We start from the raw sequence: 27,058 nt of genomic DNA, 5'->3' as shown, positions 1-27,058 counted from the left end.
GGATATCGATTTTGCCATGATGGGATGTACCACGTGTCCGCCATTTTGAATTTTGTCATAAATTGCAATATCTTTTAAACTATTTGACATATCAGCACACAATTTGGTAGGGATGACCGACACCATGTCCTAAAGCGACATGAGAAGTTTGATCACAGCGCCACCTAGTGTTCCAGATATATCATTGTTTTTTGAAAAAACGCTTATAACATTTGAAAATATTGTTCAAATTTTGAGTTCTTTATGACATTATGTTCCTTGGTTTATGCCGATTTAGACGATATCTCATTTGTCATTTTCCAACAATGTGACTGGCCGCCATATTGGAGCGAATGTAAAACAGTTTTTTCGCTACTCCTCCTTCAAAATTTGTCCAAAATTGTCCAAAATTTGCTCAAATGATCTTCGGACCGAGCCGCATAAAAGTACTGTTCCCGATTTTTTTGCTATACTGTAATAAAAAAGTTATGATGTCACAAATGTAACAAGGTCAACCCAAAATTGGCTAAGAGGCTGTAACTTGTGAACAGTTTGTCACAAAATCATAAAATTGGTGTCTATCGATTCCTTGCATCATGTCGAATCCGATGATATCTATTTTGCCAGGATTGGATGTACCACGTCATAAGCTAAATTAGCATTAAGCTAGCTTAGCATGCTAATCTGGTTAACATGTCACTCATTCTCACACTGAACCCTCTCCTCTGCCGTTTTGAAATTCACGTCCTCTGAGTGGCGCAATCAGCTAAACCATGCATCTCGAATCCCGAACCATTCTGGTCGTGGGTTCGAGTCCCATGTGGGACGACTTTAAAATTGTTTATAAAGTTGTCATTTCAATTCCTTCCGGCTCTGCTCTGCTGTTGGTGCTTAAATGCTAGCTGTGCTTCATTTACATGTATATTCAATTTGTGCTGTTTTTGTTCTTGCGGCTCTGCAGTGCTATTGGTGCTTAAATGCTTGATGCGCTGCTGTACTTGCAGTACTTGCTGTGCTTGCAGTACTTGCTGTACTTGCTGTGTTTGCAGTACTTGCTGTACTTGCTGTGTTTGCTGTACTTGCAGTACTTGCTGTACTTGCAGCTTGCTGTACTTGCAGTTTGCAGTACTTGTTCTGCTTGCGGTGCCAAGCCTTTGAACTTTGCTGTACTTGTTCTAAATTGCGGTGCCAAGCCTTTGAACTTTGCTGTACTTGTTCTAATTGTGGTGCCAAGCCTTTTAACTTTGCTTTAATTGTTCTAATTGCGGTGCCAAGCCTTTGAACTTTGCTGTAATTGTTCTAATTGCGGTGCCTTGCAGGGCTTGGCCCCGTGTTGCTGCTTGCAGCTATATTTATTATTATTATTATTATTATTCTTCTTCCGCAAATGGAAGTCTATGGCAGCCCTATGAACCGTACATAGGAAAATGATGAAATTTGGCACACTTGTAGTGATGCTAATGAATAGTAATTGGACCAATTTTTGACCCTCTAGGACCAACTCTATAGCGCCACCACCAGTTCAAAAATTCAACATTGAAATGGTTATAACTTTTGAACCCTTTGATCTAGAGACATGAAACTTAGTACACCTGATTCCACTCATCATGCTGATCACAACCAATACCTTACATTAAGACCCCGCCCATTACAGTAGTGGCCATTTTGAAATGTACAGTATTCAGTTATTTTGCTACTCCTCCTTCAAATTTTGTCCAATTTTCTCCAAACATGCACTCAAATGATCTTCAGACTGAGCCGCATAAAAGTACTGTTCCCGATTTTTTTGTTATACTGGAAAAAAAAAGTTATAATGTCGCAAACTTAACATGGTCCACCCAAAATTGGCTAAGAGGCTGTATCTCGGCCAAAGTTTGATCAATCGAAACGAAAATTGGTACACTTCATCGGAAGCATGTTCTGAGGTCCCATGCCAAAGTTGGGAATAGCGCCACCTACGGGTCATGAGATATGACAAATTGCTATTTTGGCCAATTACTTTTGAACAGTTTGTCAGAAATTCATAATTGTGGTATCTATGGATTCCTTGCATCATGCCGAATCCGTGGATATCAATTTTGCCATGATGGGATGTACCCCGTGTCCGCCATTTTGAATTTTGTCATAATTTGCAATATCTTTTAAACTATTTGAAATTTCCTCACCACATTTGGTATGGATCATCATTAGCATGGCCCGAAGGTACATGAGAAGTTTGATCACAGCGCCACCTAGTGTTCCAGAGATATCATTGTTTTTTGAAAAAACGCTTATAACTTTTGCTATCATTGCTTGAAATTTGATTTATTTATGTCAATATATTCCTTGGCTTATGCCGATTTCAACGATATCTCATATGCTATTTTCCAACAATGTGACTGGCCGCCATATTGGAGCGAATGTAAAACAGTTTTTTCGCTACTCCTCCTTCAAAATTTGTCCAAAATTGTCCAAAATTTTCTCAAATGATCTTCGGACCGAGCCACACAGAAGTACTGTTCCCGATTTTTTTGCTATACTGGAAAAAAAAAAGTTATGATGTCGCAAATGTAACAAGTTCGACCCAACATTGGTTCAGAGGCTGTAACTTGTGAACAGTTTGTCACAAAATCATAAAATTGGTGTCTATCGATTCCTTGCATGATGTCGAATCCGATGATATCTATTTTGCCAGGATTGGATGTACCACGTCATAAGCTAAATTAGCATTAAGCTAGCTTAGCATGCTAATCTGGTTAACATGTCATGGAACTTTTTTGTGAACTCATTCTCACACTGAACCCTCTCCTCTGCTGTCTTGAAATTCACGTCCTCTGAGTGGCGCAATCAGCTAAACCATGCATCTCGAATCCCGAACCATTCTGGTCGTGGGTTCGAGTCCCATATGGGATGACTATAAAGTTGTGTCATTTCAATTTCTTTATCATACTGAAAAGCATTGTACTATTCTTTCTTCCTATTAAATACAACGTGTGTTTCATTTATATGCAAAGTCTTTATTTTGAGTCCATTCTCTTTTTTACTACTGAACCTCGGCAGCTGGATGATCTCATTTCTTTTATGAGGTAAGAAGTTAATGAGTAAGAATACTTTGGTTATTAAAGTTTCTTTTAAAGTTTGGAAAGCAAAGTATTTTTAAGTACTTTTTGAACCCATGGAACCATTGAAGGCTTGGCCCCGTAAGGCTGCTTGCAGCTTTAATTATTATTATTCTTCTTCTTCTTCCGCAAATGGAAGTCTATGGCAGCCCTATGAACCGTACATAGGAAAATGATGAAATTAGGCACACTTATAGTGATGGTCATGAAAAGTAATTGAGCCAAATATTGAGTCTCTAGAACCAACTCTATAGCGCCACCACCAGTTCAAAAATTCAACATTGAAATGGTTATAACTTTTGAACCCTTTGATCTAGAGACATGAAACTTAGTACACCTGATTCCACTCATCATGCTGATCACAACCAATACCTTACATTAAGACCCCACCCATTACAGTAGTGGCCATTTTGAAATGTACAGTATTCAGTTATTTCGCTACTCCTCCTTCAAATTTTGTTCAATTTTCTCCAAACATGCACTCAAATGATCTTCAGACTGAGCCGCATAAAAGTACTGTTCCCGATTTTTTTGTTATACTGGAAAAAAAAAAGTTATAATGTCGCAAACTTAACGAGGTCCACCCAAAATTGGCTAAGAGGCTGTATCTCGGCCAAAGTTTGATCAATCGAAACGAAAATTGGTACACTTCATCGGAAGCATGTTCTGAGGTCCCATGCCAAAGTTGGGAATAGCGCCACCTACGGGTCATGAGATATGACAAATTGCTATTTTGGCCAATAACTTTTGAACAGTTTGTCAGAAATTCATAATTGTGGTATCTATGGATTCCTTGCGTCATGCCGAATCCGTGGATATCGATTTTGCCATGATGGGATGTACCACGTGTCCGCCATTTTGAATTTTGTCATAAATTGCAATATCTTTTAAACTATTTGACATATCAGCACACAATTTGGTAGGGATGACCGACACCATGTCCTAAAGCGACATGAGAAGTTTGATCACAGCGCCACCTAGTGTTCCAGATATATCATTGTTTTTTGAAAAAACGCTTATAACATTTGAAAATATTGTTCAAATTTTGAGTTCTTTATGACATTATGTTCCTTGGTTTATGCCGATTTAGACGATATCTCATTTGTCATTTTCCAACAATGTGACTGGCCGCCATATTGGAGCGAATGTAAAACAGTTTTTTCGCTACTCCTCCTTCAAAATTTGTCCAAAATTGTCCAAAATTTGCTCAAATGATCTTCGGACCGAGCCGCACAGAAGTACTGTTCCCGATTTTTTTGCTATACTGTAATAAAAAAAGTTATGATGTCGCAAATTTAACAAGGTCGACCCAACATTGGTTCAGAGGCTGTAACTTGTGAACAATTTGTCACAAAATCATAAAATTGGTGTCTATCGATTCCTTGCATCATGTCGAATCCGACGATATCTATTTTGCCAGGATTGGATGTACCACGTTATAAGCTAAATTAGCATTAAGCTAGCTTAGCATGCTTATCTGGTTAACATGTCATGGAACTTTTTGTGAACTCATTCTCACACTGAAACCTCTACTCAGCAGGCTGGTGAACGTGCATGAGTGATTAGCTCAACGTGTTACACCACGGATCCCGATGTTCAGCGTCGTGGGTTCGCCACTCAGTGTGACATGTGCCCAGACCGCATGAGGTACTGTGGCAGGAAAAGATGCAGAAGTTGCATCTGTTCCAGGCATTGTGCATAAGAATGATCTCATCTGAAGCTGCCACACACAACATGCAGTGCTTTTACGTCCAATTCATTGTTGTTCTTCTTCCAGAAGGGTAGTCAATGGCAGCCCTATGAACCACAAGTTAGAAAATTGGCACACTTGTAGTGATGGTAATGAGTAGTAATCTGACCAATTTTGGATGATTTAATCTAAACTTTTTAAATACAAAATGTTCTCCATTTACTTCAAAATTCTTAATTTTGACTTGATTCTCTCTTGAAAATATTGAATTTCGGCAGCTGTGTAGATGCATGTCTGGCAAGTGGCTCAACGAGATGAGTGACAGGCATCTAACCCATAGATAGTGGGTTCGAGTCCCGTGTGGGACAACTTTAAAATTGTGTATTATGAAATTAATTGATTATGAAACACTTGTAGTGAGTAGTCCAACGTGTGATCAGATGATCTTTGGACCGAGCTGCACAGAAATGATGAACAGGTTTTTGATAGTAGCCCCCATACCAAAGATCTTCCTCTCTGCAGTTGACCTAGCCTGTGTTTGTTGCCTTATCTTAGTTAGCTTAGCATACTAATTGGTTAGCATGCTAGCCAGATGCCATTCTTTCTAATGTGGCTCTTCAGTTATCAGGCTAAACCATAAGGCTTTAAGTGGTGGACAAGTTGCTTCTGTTCCAGGTGAAGGAGCTAGTAGAATAGAACACACAGATAATTTATTTAAAAATTCTTCATTTTGAGTTGCTTCTCACTTGAACTATGGATCTTCTGCATCTTGGCCAAAACACAACTTCCAAGTGGTGCAATGAGATGAGTGACAGATATCTGACCCAGAGATAGTGGGTTCAAGCCCCATGTGGGACAACTTTAATTTAAAAAAAAAATGTGTTAAGTTGTCATTTCAATTCCTTTATTATCCAGATAAGCATTGTTGTAATCTTTCTTTTGGGATTAGAAATGTGTTTTTGTTCATTCTATGTTGATTCTTACCTGAAGTCTTAAATATCCAGAAAGGTTTGTGAACAAATGAGCAGTCATTGACTTTCAACTATTCTAATTGCATTGTAAGCAGTTACATAAATTGGTTGTTTTCTTCCTATGTATAGTCGTATCCTCTTTTTTTTTTTGCCTCCATGTGTTAATTCTCAACTTCATATATGTGTTTGTGCATTGTGTGTAAAGTAGTGAACTGGAGAGCAGAAGGGTATGATAAGATGTTTGTGGTGGTCTAGGTAAACCTCTATTTTTTTAAATTGTGCTGCCTTTTTTACATTTCAAGTTAAATACATAAAGCTTCAAACAGAACACAAATGCCTATTCAATTGATCAACCACTGGCAACATTTTATTGCAAAGTATATAGTAAAGAATACTTTCAATTCCATACAAGAAATGGTTTGACCAACTCCACAATATTAACTGATCTGACATTAAACATTTGAATGTGTACATATGCATATCTTTTAATTATTTTAAGTCCCATAAACATTAGACTTACTTAGTGACTTGAATATCAGTTTTTCCTTCTCGTCATGTGGACAATAAATAAAAGTAATTTTATCATAATAGTAAACCATAAAATCACATTAAAATACATGAACATTTTTGTATTATCTAACATTAAGAATTGTTTTAAAAAATAAATTGTAATTGTAAATAGAAGTTAATTAGTTACTACATGAATGTTAAATTACAAATAGTTACTATTCTAACAGTACATTATTTGGATCAACATCAATTAGTTGAGGTATATTGCCAAAAAGACTAGTAAAAGCTAACCTAAAGAATTTACATAATGTATACAATTATTTATTCTCAAATAAGCAACAAAATATCATTACACATCAAACAATACACTATCATTATACACAGAGCTGCACTCCAGGTTTATTGCTGCTCCTGATGCTTTGAATATTTTCCCAAAACAATCAGAGTAAAGCTTAATTAAGTTCAAGAGGCTTCATTTCTCCATCCCTAAAAGGCATTATACAAGTAAATTTACCTTTCAATTATTTCCAGCAGACTTTCAGATCCATTTCTTGCCTCCACTAAACCAAGCTTCCCAATTCTAAAATGATTAACTCAGCAATTTGATGAATGTATTACTAATTCCTGCAATCACCCTAATTGAATCGTTTGTTAATTGCATACCAAGCATTGTCAATTTCTGTTCTAGTAGGCCTAATCTACTATAAATCACACCACTTGCAAACCTCTTTTTTCATGCAACAGCAAAAATGAACAAATATTTAAATAGACCAGAGACCAGTGAATCTGACAACTGCATTTATGTTTACATTCATGCAGTTTCCAGAGTGCAACTGTCTAGAACAAACTCAAAGTTTTTTAATGCAACTTTGCAAACAGGTCGCAGTGAATATCACCAAGCTGTCATCTTTGCGCACGAAAAACATCAAACTTGGACAACATTAGCATTAAATCGGACAGCGGTTAAACTGTCAAACATAACAAAAAAGCCAAGTAAGTGGTAGTCTAGCTATTTAATCCTGTTTTCTATCTGATAAACTTTCAGTAATCGTATTCCTTTCAAATTCATTGTACAAACAAGCCCATATCAATTCTCACTTTTTTCATTCTTTAGGCCTCAATAATTCTGAATATTTCATTCAGTGTGATCGGAGTACTGCTGTGGAAGTCGCAACATCTACATTTCCCCACAAACCACCAAAAGAGATAGAAAAACTCACTGTAGAAGAAGCAAAAACTCTGGGATCACGACAATTGGTAAGCTGTTTTTTTTTCAACCTTCTCACTGTGTAAATAGCCTACAGGGTTGTTTACTTGTTGTAGTAATGCTCTGGAGAGTAGTACAATCACATATATTAGCCCTCTGTAGATTGTGCAAAATCGTTTTTATGGGGAGAAAAACATTTTAAAGTAGCCTGACGTTCAAAAAAATGCTAAAATGTGAAAGATTTTTCAGATGCACAGGCAAAGATTACTCTGCTTCTCAGTTATCTTTGCTAGATGCTTTACAAACATGATTAATGCGTTTCAAATTGGTTAATGTGTGGAAAAGTTTGGCTATTTCCTCTTCTTATGACCACAACAGCAGTTGTATACATTTCCCTTGTAATCATGTTTATTGATGTATATTTTTGATTGTACATGTACGATTTTCTTTAAATTTTCAGATCACTAAAATATCTGCAACAGTATGCAAGCTAAACAACGCAACTACTGTAAAGGCCTGGGGTACAGACTGTGAGATCCAAGAATGTTCCTTGCAAGATCCATCTGGAGAAATTCAACTTACTCTTTGGGAAAACCAAGTTTCAAAACTGCAACTAGGTAACTCCTACACCTTTACCAATCTTAAAACTAGACTGTACAACAGCCTTAAGAGCCTCACAACAACCCTGAAAACAACCATGGAACCTATTGCACAGGACCAAGTTTTCCCACCTGGTCAAGGCCCTAAAATCAGTAAAGAACCCTCTCTACCTAATACAGTGGTGAAACAAAAGCCAATAGGGGTGCAAATAAACATTAAAAAACAATGTCCAAAATGCCACAAATCACAAGAACAATTCAACATCAAACAGCAATTTCACCGTTGCCCGACTTGCAAAATTCTACGGAACACAAAAAGCTATATAACAAAATGCAATGGAATAATTGAGATAAATCAAGACAGTCAAATAACTTCTCTTACGGTTTCGAACTCAACTTTGTCAAAATTCATAGCACCAGAACTTGAACTGTCAACTTGTGATTCACAAGATATAGAAGAACTCTTTCTATCCTCCGATGAACTGACTTTAACATATAATAACTGTTTGGAAGTCACCAATATTGAAAACGCTTCATCCGCTCATCCCAGTGATGAGGATTTATTTGAAGTGAATATCGATGAAATCAACCCTGTCCTCTGTGTCACAGAGACACAAAGCACTCCAGAACCCAAGTCTCCAGTTAAAAGACCATCTGAGCCAACAACGCCTCCTATTACACCAGCTAAAAAACCTTTGACTAAGAAGAGTGCTGTAAAAATAATACAAAAATGACTTTGTATTGAAATGCACAACTAAGATGGTTGTGTGTGTGTGTGTATATATATTGAAATGATGGTATTGGTGTTTTTTTTTTTTGTTTTTTTTTTTTTTAATGAATGGCAAATATTGATTTAAGTCATGTTTTCTATTGAAATTAGGTTAATTTTGTCCATTATGTTCTGAAATGCTACTGATTGATTTTTATTTCATTTTTATGGCAAAGCTTTGTTAAATGTTGTTTAATATATTTTTTTTTTTTTATTAAAACAAATGTGTGTCAATTCTTGGAATATGTGACCTTTATTGCATGGGCTTATCTTACATTTGGAAAGTTGCGTGCATTCTTCTAGCCATTCTTAACTAGGCACTAAGTTTAGTTTCACAAACCATACTGGGAAAAGCAAGTAGTGTAACCATAAGTGTCATTGTGAATAACTAAAGAAACGGTTGGTATTCTGTTCTGTAAAGATTTAAATATGCAACAATGGTGCTTTAAAATCACTTCAAAGGCCCCCTCTAATTTGCTTACTTTATCCAATGTGCTAAATGGTATTTAAACTAAAAATAATAGTTATTTTTAATTCACATTTTTATCACCTCTCACAATATTGTTTCTAGGCAGCATAAAAAAAAAAACTTAATTGTACAAGACATTATCAAAGATGACTGTCAAAGTAATGTACTTGTAGCAAAAATATAGGTTACAGTTGCATATGGCAGTTAACCCATGTAATTCCAATTTCTTTTCCCTGAGATAACATGTATGAATACATAAGGATATTAAACAATCTTTAACAATTACGTCAAAAATATATCTCAAAATCCATACAAAAAACTTGATTATTCGTCAGGTCACAATTGTGACCATTAGTAGAACAAAGGGAGGCTAGGTATATGGTGTTAATGGATTTATAAACTGACAAACTTCTACAGTTTAAAGACCAGGTTCAATAATTGTTTTAAGCTTTAGTTAATAGTGTTGTATTACATCAAAGACACACCATGCAAAATTTCCATTTGTCAAACAGTGACCCCTAGAGTTGCTGTGGAGTACTTGTATTTTTTCTGAATATTAACTTAATGAACTAATATCTAATATGCCCATGACAATTTAGAAACTGAAAATAGAACATAAAAATATGTATTAGATCTAATATAACAAAATTACAAGATTATAAAATGCATTGCGTGAATTCTTGTTTAAAGAGAAGTGTTTAATCTACAATTAAACTAGGAATGTTTGACAGAATAGTGAATATTATCAGGAAACCTGCTCCAGACTTTAGGACCCACATGCAAAAACAAAACATTCTCTCCTTTAGTGCAGTTCAATATCCTAAGTAGTACCAAAAGTCCAGAATTGTAAGATTCTTACAAGAACCTGTTAATCTTAATGTTGTAAAATAATATTTTATTGATCTATATACTGCATCTTGGACTAACTTTATTTGTTAAAGGTGCAGGACAACCACCTAACAGTGAATCACAATAATATCAACTAAACTCATTAAACGTAACATGCTGTCCATTTAAATACTAAATCTTCATTTTGAGTTGATTCTCATTTGAACTATGGAACTTCTACATCTATGGAAACACATGACTTCCCAGGGGCTCAATGAGTGACAGGCATATGACCCAGAGATTGTGGGTTCAAGTCCTTTGTCTTACAACTTTATAAAGTTGTGTCATTTCAATTTCTTTATCATACTGAAAAGCATTGTACTATTCTTTCTTCCTATTAAATACAACGTGTGTTTCATTTATATGCAAAGTCTTTATTTTGAGTTCATTCTCTTTTTTACTACTGAACCTCGGCAGCTGGATGATCTCATTTCTTTTGTGAGGTAAGAAGTTAATGAGTAAGAACACTTTGGTTATTAAAGTTTCTTTTAAAGTTTTGAAAGCAAAGTATTTTTAAGTACCTTTTGAACCCATGGAACCATTGAAGGCTTGGCCCCGTAAGGCTGCTTGCAGCTTTAATTATTATTATTATTATTATTCTTCCGCAAATGGAAGTCTATGGCAGCCCTATGAACCGTACATAGGAAAATGATGAAATTTGGCACACTTGTAGTGATGCTAATGAATAGTAATTGGACCAATTTTGACCCTCTAGGACCAACTCTATAGCGCCACCACCAGTTCAAAAATTCAACATTGAAATGGTTATAACTTTTGAACCCTTTGATCTAGAGACATGAAACTTAGTACACCTGATTCCACTCATCATGCTGATCACAACCAATACCTTACATTAAGACCCCGCCCATTACAGTAGTGGCCATTTTGAAATGTACAGTATTCAGTTATTTCGCTACTCCTCCTTCAAATTTTGTCCAATTTTCTCCAAACATGCACTCAAATGATCTTCAGACTGAGCCGCATAAAAGTACTGTTCCCAATTTTTTTGTTATACTGGAAAAAAAAAGTTATAATGTCGCAAACTTAACGAGGTCCACCCAAAATTGGCTAAGAGGCTGTATCTCGGCCAAAGTTTGATCAATCGAAACGAAAATTGGTACACTTCATCGGAAGCATGTTCTGAGGTCCCATGCCAAAGTTGGGAATAGCGCCACCTACGGGTCATGAGATATGACAAATTGCTATTTTGGCCAATAACTTTTGAACAGTTTGTCAGAAATTCATAATTGTGGTATCTATGGATTCCTTGCGTCATGCCGAATCCGTGGATATCGATTTTGCCATGATGGGATGTACCACGTGTCCGCCATTTTGAATTTTGTCATAAATTGCAATATCTTTTAAACTATTTGACATATCAGCACACAATTTGGTAGGGATGACCGACACCATGTCCTAAAGCGACATGAGAAGTTTGATCACAGCGCCACCTAGTGTTCCAGATATATCATTGTTTTTTGAAAAAACGCTTATAACATTTGAAAATATTGTTCAAATTTTGAGTTCTTTATGACATTATGTTCCTTGGTTTATGCCGATTTAGACGATATCTCATTTGTCATTTTCCAACAATGTGACTGGCCGCCATATTGGAGCGAATGTAAAACAGTTTTTTCGCTACTCCTCCTTCAAAATTTGTCCAAAATTGTCCAAAATTTGCTCAAATGATCTTCGGACCGAGCCGCACAGAAGTACTGTTCCCGATTTTTTTGCTATACTGTAATAAAAAAAGTTATGATGTCGCAAATTTAACAAGGTCGACCCAACATTGGTTCAGAGGCTGTAACTTGTGAACAGTTTGTCAAAAAATCATAAAATTGGTGTCTATCGATTCCTTGCATCATGTCAAATCCGACGATATCTATTTTGCCAGGATTGGATGTACCACGTTATAAGCTAAATTAGCATTAAGCTAGCTTAGCATGCTTATCTGGTTAACATGTCATGGAACTTTTTGTGAACTCATTCTCACACTGAAACCTCTACTCAGCAGGCTGGTGAACGTGCATGAGTGATTAGCTCAACGTGTTACACCACGGATCCCGATGTTCAGCGTCGTGGGTTCGCCACTCAGTGTGACATGTGCCCAGACCGCATGAGGTACTGTGGCAGGAAAAGATGCAGAAGTTGCATCTGTTCCAGGCATTGTGCATAAGAATGATCTCATCTGAAGCTGCCACACACAACATGCAGTGCTTTTACGTCCAATTCATTGTTGTTCTTCTTCCAGAAGGGTAGTCAATGGCAGCCCTATGAACCACAAGTTAGAAAATTGGCACACTTGTAGTGATGGTAATGAGTAGTAATCTGACCAATTTTGGATGATTTAATCTAAACTTTTTAAATACAAAATGTTCTCCATTTACTTCAAAATTCTTAATTTTGACTTGATTCTCTCTTGAAAATATTGAATTTCGGCAGCTGTGTGGATGCATGTCTGGCAAGTGGCTCAACGAGATGAGTGACAGGCATCTAACCCATAGATAGTGGGTTCGAGTCCCGTGTGGGACAACTTTAAAATTGTGTATTATGAAATTAATTGATTATGAAACACTTGTAGTGAGTAGTCCAACGTGTGATCAGATGATCTTTGGACCGAGCTGCACAGAAATGATGAACAGGTTTTTGATAGTAGCCCCCATACCAAAGATCTTCCTCTCTGCAGTTGATCTAGCCTGTGTTTGTTGCCTTATCTTAGTTAGCTTAGCATACTAATTGGTTAGCATGCTAGCCAGATGCCATTCTTTCTAATGTGGCTCTTCAGTTATCAGGCTAAACCATAAGGCTTTAAGTGGTGGACAAGTTGCTTCTGTTCCAGGTGAAGGAGCTAGTAGAATAGAACACACAGATAATTTATTTAAAAATTCTTCATTTTGAGTTGCTTCTCACTTGAACTATGGATCTTCTGCATCTTGGCCAAAACACAACTTCCAAGTGGTGCAATGAGATTAGTGACAGATATCTGACCCAGAGATAGTGGGTTCAAGCCCCATGTGGGACAACTTTAATTTAAAAAAAAAATGTGTTAAGTTGTCATTTCAATTCCTTTATTATCCAGATAAGCATTGTTGTAATCTTTCTTTTGGGATTAGAAATGTGTTTTTGTTCATTCTATGTTGATTCTTACCTGAAGTCTTAAATATCCAGAAAGGTTTGTGAACAAATGAGCAGTCATTGACTTTCAACTATTCTAATTGCATTGTAAGCAGTTACATAAATTGGTTGTTTTCTTCCTATGTATAGTCGTATCCTCTTTTTTTTTTTTGCCTCCATGTGTTAATTCTCAACTTCATATATGTGTTTGTGCATTGTGTGTAAAGTAGTGAACTGGAGAGCAGAAGGGTATGATAAGATGTTTGTGGTGGTCTAGGTAAACCTCTATTTTTTTAAATTGTGCTGCCTTTTTTACATTTCAAGTTAAATACATAAAGCTTCAAACAGAACACAAATGCCTATTCAATTGATCAACCACTGGCAACATTTTATTGCAAAGTATATAGTAAAGAATACTTTCAATTCCATACAAGAAATGGTTTGACCAACTCCACAATATTAACTGATCTGACATTAAACATTTGAATGTGTACATATGCATATCTTTTAATTATTTTAAGTCCCATAAACATTAGACTTACTTAGTGACTTGAATATCAGTTTTTCCTTCTCGTCATGTGGACAATAAATAAAAGTAATTTTATCATAATAGTAAACCATAAAATCACATTAAAATACATGAACATTTTTGTATTATCTAACATTAAGAATTGTTTTAAAAAATAAATTGTAATTGTAAATAGAAGTTAATTAGTTACTACATGAATGTTAAATTACAAATAGTTACTATTCTAACAGTACATTATTTGGATCAACATCAATTAGTTGAGGTATATTGCCAAAAAGACTAGTAAAAGCTAACCTAAAGAATTTACATAATGTATACAATTATTTATTCTCAAATAAGCAACAAAATATCATTACACATCAAACAATACACTATCATTATACACAGAGCTGCACTCCAGGTTTATTGCTGCTCCTGATGCTTTGAATATTTTCCCAAAACAATCAGAGTAAAGCTTAATTAAGTTCAAGAGGCTTCATTTCTCCATCCCTAAAAGGCATTATACAAGTAAATTTACCTTTCAATTATTTCCAGCAGACTTTCAGATCCATTTCTTGCCTCCACTAAACCAAGCTTCCCAATTCTAAAATGATTAACTCAGCAATTTGATGAATGTATTACTAATTCCTGCAATCACCCTAATTGAATCGTTTGTTAATTGCATACCAAGCATTGTCAATTTCTGTTCTAGTAGGCCTAATCTACTATAAATCACACCACTTGCAAACCTCTTTTTTCATGCAACAGCAAAAATGAACAAATATTTAAATGGACCAGAGACCAGTGAATCTGACAACTGCATTTATGTTTACATTCATGCAGTTTCCAGAGTGCAACTGTCTAGAACAAACTCAAAGTTTTTTAATGCAACTTTGCAAACAGGTCGCAGTGAATATCACCAAGCTGTCATCTTTGCGCACGAAAAACATCAAACTTGGACAACATTAGCATTAAATCGGACAGCGGTTAAACTGTCAAACATAACAAAAAAGCCAAGTAAGTGGTAGTCTAGCTATTTAATCCTGTTTTCTATCTGATAAACTTTCAGTAATCGTATTCCTTTCAAATTCATTGTACAAACAAGCCCATATCAATTCTCACTTTTTTCATTCTTTAGGCCTCAATAATTCTGAATATTTCATTCAGTGTGATCGGAGTACTGCTGTGGAAGTCGCAACATCTACATTTCCCCACAAACCACCAAAAGAGATAGAAAAACTCACTGTAGAAGAAGCAAAAACTCTGGGATCACGACAATTGGTAAGCTGTTTTTTTTTCAACCTTCTCACTGTGTAAATAGCCTACAGGGTTGTTTACTTGTTGTAGTAATGCTCTGGAGAGTAGTACAATCACATATATTAGCCCTCTGTAGATTGTGCAAAATCGTTTTTATGGGGAGAAAAACATTTTAAAGTAGCCTGACGTTCAAAAAAATGCTAAAATGTGAAAGATTTTTCAGATGCACAGGCAAAGATTACTCTGCTTCTCAGTTATCTTTGCTAGATGCTTTACAAACATGATTAATGCGTTTCAAATTGGTTAATGTGTGGAAAAGTTTGGCTATTTCCTCTTCTTATGACCACAACAGCAGTTGTATACATTTCCCTTGTAATCATGTTTATTGATGTATATTTTTGATTGTACATGTACGATTTTCTTTAAATTTTCAGATCACTAAAATATCTGCAACAGTATGCAAGCTAAACAACGCAACTACTGTAAAGGCCTGGGGTACAGACTGTGAGATCCAAGAATGTTCCTTGCAAGATCCATCTGGAGAAATTCAACTTACTCTTTGGGAAAACCAAGTTTCAAAACTGCAACTAGGTAACTCCTACACCTTTACCAATCTTAAAACTAGACTGTACAACAGCCTTAAGAGCCTCACAACAACCCTGAAAACAACCATGGAACCTATTGCACAGGACCAAGTTTTCCCACCTGGTCAAGGCCCTAAAATCAGTAAAGAACCCTCTCTACCTAATACAGTGGTGAAACAAAAGCCAATAGGGGTGCAAATAAACATTAAAAAACAATGTCCAAAATGCCACAAATCACAAGAACAATTCAACATCAAACAGCAATTTCACCGTTGCCCGACTTGCAAAATTCTACGGAACACAAAAAGCTATATAACAAAATGCAATGGAATAATTGAGATAAATCAAGACAGTCAAATAACTTCTCTTACGGTTTCGAACTCAACTTTGTCAAAATTCATAGCACCAGAACTTGAACTGTCAACTTGTGATTCACAAGATATAGAAGAACTCTTTCTATCCTCCGATGAACTGACTTTAACATATAATAACTGTTTGGAAGTCACCAATATTGAAAACGCTTCATCCGCTCATCCCAGTGATGAGGATTTATTTGAAGTGAATATCGATGAAATCAACCCTGTCCTCTGTGTCACAGAGACACAAAGCACTCCAGAACCCAAGTCTCCAGTTAAAAGACCATCTGAGCCAACAACGCCTCCTATTACACCAGCTAAAAAACCTTTGACTAAGAAGAGTGCTGTAAAAATAATACAAAAATGACTTTGTATTGAAATGCACAACTAAGATGGTTGTGTGTGTGTGTGTATATATATTGAAATGATGGTATTGGTGTTTTTTTTTTTTTTTTTTTTTTTAATGAATGGCAAATATTGATTTAAGTCATGTTTTCTATTGAAATTAGGTTAATTTTGTCCATTATGTTCTGAAATGCTACTGATTGATTTTTATTTCATTTTTATGGCAAAGCTTTGTTAAATGTTGTTTAATGTGTTTTTTTTTTATTAAAACAAATGTGTGTCAATTCTTGGAATATGTGACCTTTATTGCATGGGCTTATCTTGCATTTGGAAAGTTGCGTGCATTCTTCTAGCCATTCTTAACTAGGCACTAAGTTTAGTTTCACAAACCATACTGGGAAAAGCAAGTAGTGTAACCATAAGTGTCATTGTGAATAACTAAAGAAACGGTTGGTATTCTGTTCTGTAAAGATTTAAATATGCAACAATGGTGCTTTAAAATCACTTCAAAGGCCCCCTCTAATTTGCTTACTTTATCCAATGTGCTAAATGGTATTTAAACTAAAAATAATCGTTATTTTTAATTCACATTTTTATCACCTCTCACAATATTGTTTCTAGGCAGCATAAAAAAAAAAACTTAATTGTACAAGACATTATCAAAGATGACTGTCAAAGTAATGTACTTGTAGCAAAAATATAGGTTACAGTTGCATATGGCAGTTAACCCATGTAATTCCAATTTCTTTTCCCTGAGATAACATGTATGAATACATAAGGATATTAAACAATCTTTAACAATTACGTCAAAAATATATATCAAAATCCATACAAAAAACTTGATTATTCGTCAGGTCACAATTGTGACCATTAGTAGAACAAAGGGAGGCTAGGTATATGGTGTTAATGGATTTATAAACTGACAAACTTCTACAGTTTAAAGACCAGGTTCAATAATTGTTTTAAGCTTTAGTTAATAGTGTTGTATTACATCAAAGACACACCATGCAAAATTTCCATTTGTCAAACAGTGACCCCTAGAGTCGCTGTGGAGTACTTGTATTTTTTCTGAATATTAACTTAATGACCTAATATCTAATATGCCCATGACAATTTAGAAACTGAAAATAGAACATAAAAATATGTATTAGATCTAATATAACAAAATTACAAGATTATAAAATGCATTGCGTGAATTCTTGTTTAAAGAGAAGTGTTTAATCTACAATTAAACTAGGAATGTTTGACAGAATAGTGAATATTATCAGGAAACCTGCTCCAGACTTTAGGACCCACATGCAAAAACAAAACATTCTCTCCTTTAGTGCAGTTCAATATTCTTAGTAGTACCAAAAGTCCAGAATTGTAAGATTCTTACAAGAACCTGTTAATCTTAATGTTGTAAAATAATATTTTATCGATCTATATACTGCATCTTGGACTAACTTTATTTGTTAAAGGTGCAGGACAACCACCTAACAGTGAATCACAATAATATCAACTAAACTCATTAAACGTAACATGCTGTCCATTTAAATACTAAATCTTCATTTTGAGTTGATTCTCATTTGAACTATGGAACTTCTACATCTATGGAAACACATGACTTTCCAGGGGCTCAATGAGTGACAGGCATATGACCCAGAGATTGTGGGTTCAAGTCCTTTGTCTTACAACTTTATAAAGTTGTGTCATTTCAATTTCTTTATCATCCTGAAACGCATTGTACTATTCTTTCTTCCTATTAAATACAACGTGTGTTTCATTTATATGCAAAGTCTTTATTTTGAGTTCATTCTCTTTTTTACTACTGAACCTCGGCAGCTGGATGATCTCATTTCTTTTGTGAGGTAAGAAGTTAATGAGTAAGAATACTTTGGTTATTAAAGTTTCTTTTAAAGTTTTGAAAGCAAAGTATTTTTAAGTACTTTTTGAACCCATGGAACCATTGAAGGCTTGGCCCCGTAAGGCTGCTTGCAGCTTTAATTATTATTATTCTTCTTCTTCTTCCGCAAATGGAAGTCTATGGCAGCCCTATGAACCGTACATAGGAAAATGATGAAATTAGGCACACTTATAGTGATGGTCATGAAAAGTAATTGAGCCAAATATTGAGTCTCTAGAACCAACTCTATAGCGCCACCACCAGTTCAAAAATTCAACATTGAAATGGTTATAACTTTTGAACCCTTTGATCTAGAGACATGAAACTTAGTACACCTGATTCCACTCATCATGCTGATCACAACCAATACCTTACATTAAGACCCCACCCATTACAGTAGTGGCCATTTTGAAATGTACAGTATTCAGTTATTTCGCTACTCCTCCTTCAAATTTTGTTCAATTTTCTCCAAACATGCACTCAAATGATCTTCAGACTGAGCCGCATAAAAGTACTGTTCCCGATTTTTTTGTTATACTGGAAAAAAAAAAGTTATAATGTCGCAAACTTAACGAGGTCCACCCAAAATTGGCTAAGAGGCTGTATCTCGGCCAAAGTTTGATCAATCGAAACGAAAATTGGTACACTTCATCGGAAGCATGTTCTGAGGTCCCATGCCAAAGTTGGGAATAGCGCCACCTACGGGTCATGAGATATGACAAATTGCTATTTTGGCCAATAACTTTTGAACAGTTTGTCAGAAATTCATAATTGTGGTATCTATGGATTCCTTGCGTCATGCCGAATCCGTGGATATCGATTTTGCCATGATGGGATGTACCACGTGTCCGCCATTTTGAATTTTGTCATAAATTGCAATATCTTTTAAACTATTTGACATATCAGCACACAATTTGGTAGGGATGACCGACACCATGTCCTAAAGCGACATGAGAAGTTTGATCACAGCGCCACCTAGTGTTCCAGATATATCATTGTTTTTTGAAAAAACGCTTATAACATTTGAAAATATTGTTCAAATTTTGAGTTCTTTATGACATTATGTTCCTTGGTTTATGCCGATTTAGACGATATCTCATTTGTCATTTTCCAACAATGTGACTGGCCGCCATATTGGAGCGAATGTAAAACAGTTTTTTCGCTACTCCTCCTTCAAAATTTGTCCAAAATTGTCCAAAATTTGCTCAAATGATCTTCGGACCGAGCCGCACAGAAGTACTGTTCCCGATTTTTTTGCTATACTGTAATAAAAAAAGTTATGATGTCGCAAATTTAACAAGGTCGACCCAACATTGGTTCAGAGGCTGTAACTTGTGAACAGTTTGTCAAAAAATCATAAAATTGGTGTCTATCGATTCCTTGCATCATGTCAAATCCGACGATATCTATTTTGCCAGGATTGGATGTACCACGTTATAAGCTAAATTAGCATTAAGCTAGCTTAGCATGCTTATCTGGTTAACATGTCATGGAACTTTTTGTGAACTCATTCTCACACTGAAACCTCTACTCAGCAGGCTGGTGAACGTGCATGAGTGATTAGCTCAACGTGTTACACCACGGATCCCGATGTTCAGCGTCGTGGGTTCGCCACTCAGTGTGACATGTGCCCAGACCGCATGAGGTACTGTGGCAGGAAAAGATGCAGAAGTTGCATCTGTTCCAGGCATTGTGCATAAGAATGATCTCATCTGAAGCTGCCACACACAACATGCAGTGCTTTTACGTCCAATTCATTGTTGTTCTTCTTCCAGAAGGGTAGTCAATGGCAGCCCTATGAACCACAAGTTAGAAAATTGGCACACTTGTAGTGATGGTAATGAGTAGTAATCTGACCAATTTTGGATGATTTAATCTAAACTTTTTAAATACAAAATGTTCTCCATTTACTTCAAAATTCTTAATTTTGACTTGATTCTCTCTTGAAAATATTGAATTTCGGCAGCTGTGTGGATGCATGTCTGGCAAGTGGCTCAACGAGATGAGTGACAGGCATCTAACCCATAGATAGTGGGTTCGAGTCCCGTGTGGGACAACTTTAAAATTGTGTATTATGAAATTAATTGATTATGAAACACTTGTAGTGAGTAGTCCAACGTGTGATCAGATGATCTTTGGACCGAGCTGCACAGAAATGATGAACAGGTTTTTGATAGTAGCCCCCATACCAAAGATCTTCCTCTCTGCAGTTGATCTAGCCTGTGTTTGTTGCCTTATCTTAGTTAGCTTAGCATACTAATTGGTTAGCATGCTAGCCAGATGCCATTCTTTCTAATGTGGCTCTTCAGTTATCAGGCTAAACCATAAGGCTTTAAGTGGTGGACAAGTTGCTTCTGTTCCAGGTGAAGGAGCTAGTAGAATAGAACACACAGATAATTTATTTAAAAATTCTTCATTTTGAGTTGCTTCTCACTTGAACTATGGATCTTCTGCATCTTGGCCAAAACACAACTTCCAAGTGGTGCAATGAGATGAGTGACAGATATCTGACCCAGAGATAGTGGGTTCAAGCCCCATGTGGGACAACTTTAATTTAAAAAAAAAATGTGTTAAGTTGTCATTTCAATTCCTTTATTATCCAGATAAGCATTGTTGTAATCTTTCTTTTGGGATTAGAAATGTGTTTTTGTTCATTCTATGTTGATTCTTACCTGAAGTCTTAAATATCCAGAAAGGTTTGTGAACAAATGAGCAGTCATTGACTTTCAACTATTCTAATTGCATTGTAAGCAGTTACATAAATTGGTTGTTTTCTTCCTATGTATAGTCGTATCCTCTTTTTTTTTTTGCCTCCATGTGTTAATTCTCAACTTCATATATGTGTTTGTGCATTGTGTGTAAAGTAGTGAACTGGAGAGCAGAAGGGTATGATAAGATGTTTGTGGTGGTCTAGGTAAACCTCTATTTTTTTAAATTGTGCTGCCTTTTTTACATTTCAAGTTAAATACATAAAGCTTCAAACAGAACACAAATGCCTATTCAATTGATCAACCACTGGCAACATTTTATTGCAAAGTATATAGTAAAGAATACTTTCAATTCCATACAAGAAATGGTTTGACCAACTCCACAATATTAACTGATCTGACATTAAACATTTGAATGTGTACATATGCATATCTTTTAATTATTTTAAGTCCCATAAACATTAGACTTACTTAGTGACTTGAATATCAGTTTTTCCTTCTCGTCATGTGGACAATAAATAAAAGTAATTTTATCATAATAGTAAACCATAAAATCACATTAAAATACATGAACATTTTTGTATTATCTAACATTAAGAATTGTTTTAAAAAATAAATTGTAATTGTAAATAGAAGTTAATTAGTTACTACATGAATGTTAAATTACAAATAGTTACTATTCTAACAGTACATTATTTGGATCAACATCAATTAGTTGAGGTATATTGCCAAAAAGACTAGTAAAAGCTAACCTAAAGAATTTACATAATGTATACAATTATTTATTCTCAAATAAGCAACAAAATATCATTACACATCAAACAATACACTATCATTATACACAGAGCTGCACTCCAGGTTTATTGCTGCTCCTGATGCTTTGAATATTTTCCCAAAACAATCAGAGTAAAGCTTAATTAAGTTCAAGAGGCTTCATTTCTCCATCCCTAAAAGGCATTATACAAGTAAATTTACCTTTCAATTATTTCCAGCAGACTTTCAGATCCATTTCTTGCCTCCACTAAACCAAGCTTCCCAATTCTAAAATGATTAACTCAGCAATTTGATGAATGTATTACTAATTCCTGCAATCACCCTAATTGAATCGTTTGTTAATTGCATACCAAGCATTGTCAATTTCTGTTCTAGTAGGCCTAATCTACTATAAATCACACCACTTGCAAACCTCTTTTTTCATGCAACAGCAAAAATGAACAAATATTTAAATAGACCAGAGACCAGTGAATCTGACAACTGCATTTATGTTTACATTCATGCAGTTTCCAGAGTGCAACTGTCTAGAACAAACTCAAAGTTTTTTAATGCAACTTTGCAAACAGGTCGCAGTGAATATCACCAAGCTGTCATCTTTGCGCACGAAAAACATCAAACTTGGACAACATTAGCATTAAATCGGACAGCGGTTAAACTGTCAAACATAACAAAAAAGCCAAGTAAGTGGTAGTCTAGCTATTTAATCCTGTTTTCTATCTGATAAACTTTCAGTAATCGTATTCCTTTCAAATTCATTGTACAAACAAGCCCATATCAATTCTCACTTTTTTCATTCTTTAGGCCTCAATAATTCTGAATATTTCATTCAGTGTGATCGGAGTACTGCTGTGGAAGTCGCAACATCTACATTTCCCCACAAACCACCAAAAGAGATAGAAAAACTCACTGTAGAAGAAGCAAAAACTCTGGGATCACGACAATTGGTAAGCTGTTTTTTTTTCAACCTTCTCACTGTGTAAATAGCCTACAGGGTTGTTTACTTGTTGTAGTAATGCTCTGGAGAGTAGTACAATCACATATATTAGCCCTCTGTAGATTGTGCAAAATCGTTTTTATGGGGAGAAAAACATTTTAAAGTAGCCTGACGTTCAAAAAAATGCTAAAATGTGAAAGATTTTTCAGATGCACAGGCAAAGATTACTCTGCTTCTCAGTTATCTTTGCTAGATGCTTTACAAACATGATTAATGCGTTTCAAATTGGTTAATGTGTGGAAAAGTTTGGCTATTTCCTCTTCTTATGACCACAACAGCAGTTGTATACATTTCCCTTGTAATCATGTTTATTGATGTATATTTTTGATTGTACATGTACGATTTTCTTTAAATTTTCAGATCACTAAAATATCTGCAACAGTATGCAAGCTAAACAACGCAACTACTGTAAAGGCCTGGGGTACAGACTGTGAGATCCAAGAATGTTCCTTGCAAGATCCATCTGGAGAAATTCAACTTACTCTTTGGGAAAACCAAGTTTCAAAACTGCAACTAGGTAACTCCTACACCTTTACCAATCTTAAAACTAGACTGTACAACAGCCTTAAGAGCCTCACAACAACCCTGAAAACAACCATGGAACCTATTGCACAGGACCAAGTTTTCCCACCTGGTCAAGGCCCTAAAATCAGTAAAGAACCCTCTCTACCTAATACAGTGGTGAAACAAAAGCCAATAGGGGTGCAAATAAACATTAAAAAACAATGTCCAAAATGCCACAAATCACAAGAACAATTCAACATCAAACAGCAATTTCACCGTTGCCCGACTTGCAAAATTCTACGGAACACAAAAAGCTATATAACAAAATGCAATGGAATAATTGAGATAAATCAAGACAGTCAAATAACTTCTCTTACGGTTTCGAACTCAACTTTGTCAAAATTCATAGCACCAGAACTTGAACTGTCAACTTGTGATTCACAAGATATAGAAGAACTCTTTCTATCCTCCGATGAACTGACTTTAACATATAATAACTGTTTGGAAGTCACCAATATTGAAAACGCTTCATCCGCTCATCCCAGTGATGAGGATTTATTTGAAGTGAATATCGATGAAATCAACCCTGTCCTCTGTGTCACAGAGACACAAAGCACTCCAGAACCCAAGTCTCCAGTTAAAAGACCATCTGAGCCAACAACGCCTCCTATTACACCAGCTAAAAAACCTTTGACTAAGAAGAGTGCTGTAAAAATAATACAAAAATGACTTTGTATTGAAATGCACAACTAAGATGGTTGTGTGTGTGTGTGTGTATATATATTGAAATGATGGTATTGGTGTTTTTTTTTTTTTTTTTTTTTTTTTTAATGAATGGCAAATATTGATTTAAGTCATGTTTTCTATTGAAATTAGGTTAATTTTGTCCATTATGTTCTGAAATGCTACTGATTGATTTTTATTTCATTTTTATGGCAAAGCTTTGTTAAATGTTGTTTAATGTATTTTTTTTTTTATTAAAACAAATGTGTGTCAATTCTTGGAATATGTGACCTTTATTGCATGGGCTTATCTTGCATTTGGAAAGTTGCGTGCATTCTTCTAGCCATTCTTAACTAGGCACTAAGTTTAGTTTCACAAACCATACTGGGAAAAGCAAGTAGTGTAACCATAAGTGTCATTGTGAATAACTAAAGAAACGGTTGGTATTCTGTTCTGTAAAGATTTAAATATGCAACAATGGTGCTTTAAAATCACTTCAAAGGCCCCCTCTAATTTGCTTACTTTATCCAATGTGCTAAATGGTATTTAAACTAAAAATAATCGTTATTTTTAATTCACATTTTTATCACCTCTCACAATATTGTTTCTAGGCAGCATAAAAAAAAAAAACTTAATTGTACAAGACATTATCAAAGATGACTGTCAAAGTAATGTACTTGTAGCAAAAATATAGGTTACAGTTGCATATGGCAGTTAACCCATGTAATTCCAATTTCTTTTCCCTGAGATAACATGTATGAATACATAAGGATATTAAACAATCTTTAACAATTACGTCAAAAATATATATCAAAATCCATACAAAAAACTTGATTATTCGTCAGGTCACAATTGTGACCATTAGTAGAACAAAGGGAGGCTAGGTATATGGTGTTAATGGATTTATAAACTGACAAACTTCTACAGTTTAAAGACCAGGTTCAATAATTGTTTTAAGCTTTAGTTAATAGTGTTGTATTACATCAAAGACACACCATGCAAAATTTCCATTTGTCAAACAGTGACCCCTAGAGTCGCTGTGGAGTACTTGTATTTTTTCTGAATATTAACTTAATGACCTAATATCTAATATGCCCATGACAATTTAGAAACTGAAAATAGAACATAAAAATATATGTATTAGATCTAATATAACAAAATTACAAGATTATAAAATGCATTGCGTGAATTCTTGTTTAAAGAGAAGTGTTTAATCTACAATTAAACTAGGAATGTTTGACAGAATAGTGAATATTATCAGGAAACCTGCTCCAGACTTTAGGACCCACATGCAAAAACAAAACATTCTCTCCTTTAGTGCAGTTCAATATCCTAAGTAGTACCAAAAGTCCAGAATTGTAAGATTCTTACAAGAACCTGTTAATCTTAATGTTGTAAAATAATATTTTATTGATCTATATACTGCATCTTGGACTAACTTTATTTGTTAAAGGTGCAGGACAACCACCTAACAGTGAATCACAATAATATCAACTAAACTCATTAAACGTAACATGCTGTCCATTTAAATACTAAATCTTCATTTTGAGTTATTTCTCATTTGAACTATGGAACTTCTACATCTATGGAAACACATGACTTCCCAGGGGCTCAATGAGTGACAGGCATATGACCCAGAGATTGTGGGTTCAAGTCCTTTGTCTTACAACTTTATAAAGTTGTGTCATTTCAATTTCTTTATCATACTGAAAAGCATTGTACTATTCTTTCTTCCTATTAAATACAACGTGTGTTTCATTTATATGCAAAGTCTTTATTTTGAGTCCATTCTCTTTTTTACTACTGAACCTCGGCAGCTGGATGATCTCATTTCTTTTGTGAGGTAAGAAGTTAATAAGTAAGAATACTTTGGTTATTAAAGTTTCTTTTAAAGTTTGGAAAGCAAAGTATTTTTAAGTACTTTTTGAACCCATGGAACCATTGAAGGCTTGGCCCCGTAAGGCTGCTTGCAGCTTTAATAGCAATTGTTATTGTCAGAATAATAGTTAGGGGCCAAGCACCGAAGGTGCAGAGGCACCTATTGTATCTGTTGGTTTTCTTATTATTATTATTCCGTGAATGGGAGTCTATGGCAGCCCTATGAACCGTAAGTAGGAAAATGATGAAATTTGGCACACTTGTAGTGATGCTAATGAATAGTAATTGGACCAATTTTTGACCCTCTAGGACCAACTCTATAGCGCCACCACCAGTTCAAAAATTCAACATTGAAATGGTTATAACTTTTGAACCCTTTGATCTAGAGACATGAAACTTAGTACACCTGATTCCACTCATCATGCTGATCACAACCAATACCTTACATTAAGACCCCGCCCATTACAGTAGTGGCCATTTTGAAATGTACAGTATTCAGTTATTTCGCTACTCCTCCTTCAAATTTTGTCCAATTTTCTCCAAACATGCACTCAAATGATCTTCAGACTGAGCCGCATAAAAGTACTGTTCCCGATTTTTTTGTTATACTGGAAAAAAAAAGTTATAATGTCACAAACTTAACGAGGTCCACCCAAAATTGGCTAAGAGGCTGTATCTCGGCCAAAGTTTGATCAATGGAAACGAAAATTGGTACACTTCATCAGAAGCATGTTCTGAGGTCCCATGCCAAAGTTGGGAATAGCGCCACCTACGGGTCATGAGATATGACAAATTGCTATTTTGGCCAATAACTTTTCAACAGTTTGTCAGAAATTCATAATTGTGGTATCTATGGATTCCTTGCGTCATGCCGAATCCGTGGATATCGATTTTGCCATGATGGGATGTACCACGTGTCCGCCATTTTGAATTTTGTCATAAATTGCAATATCTTTTAAACTATTTGACATATCAGCACACAATTTGGTAGGGATAACCGACACCATGTCCTAAAGCGACATGAGAAGTTTGATCACAGCGCCACCTAGTGTTCCAGATATATCATTGTTTTTTGAAAAAACGCTTATAACATTTGAAAATATTGTTCAAATTTTGAGTTCTTTATGACATTATGTTCCTTGGTTTATGCCGATTTAGACGATATCTCATTTGTCATTTTCCAACAATGTGACTGGCCGCCATATTGGAGCGAATGTAAAACAGTTTTTTCGCTACTCCTCCTTCAAA

This window comes from Rhinichthys klamathensis, unplaced genomic scaffold (assembly GCF_029890125.1).
Source record: "Rhinichthys klamathensis goyatoka isolate OS25496 unplaced genomic scaffold, OSU_Roscu_1.1 h1tg000554l_1, whole genome shotgun sequence".
NCBI classification, from domain to species: Eukaryota; Metazoa; Chordata; class Actinopteri; order Cypriniformes; family Leuciscidae; genus Rhinichthys; species Rhinichthys klamathensis.
Note: the sequence above shows the minus strand (reverse complement) of the source record.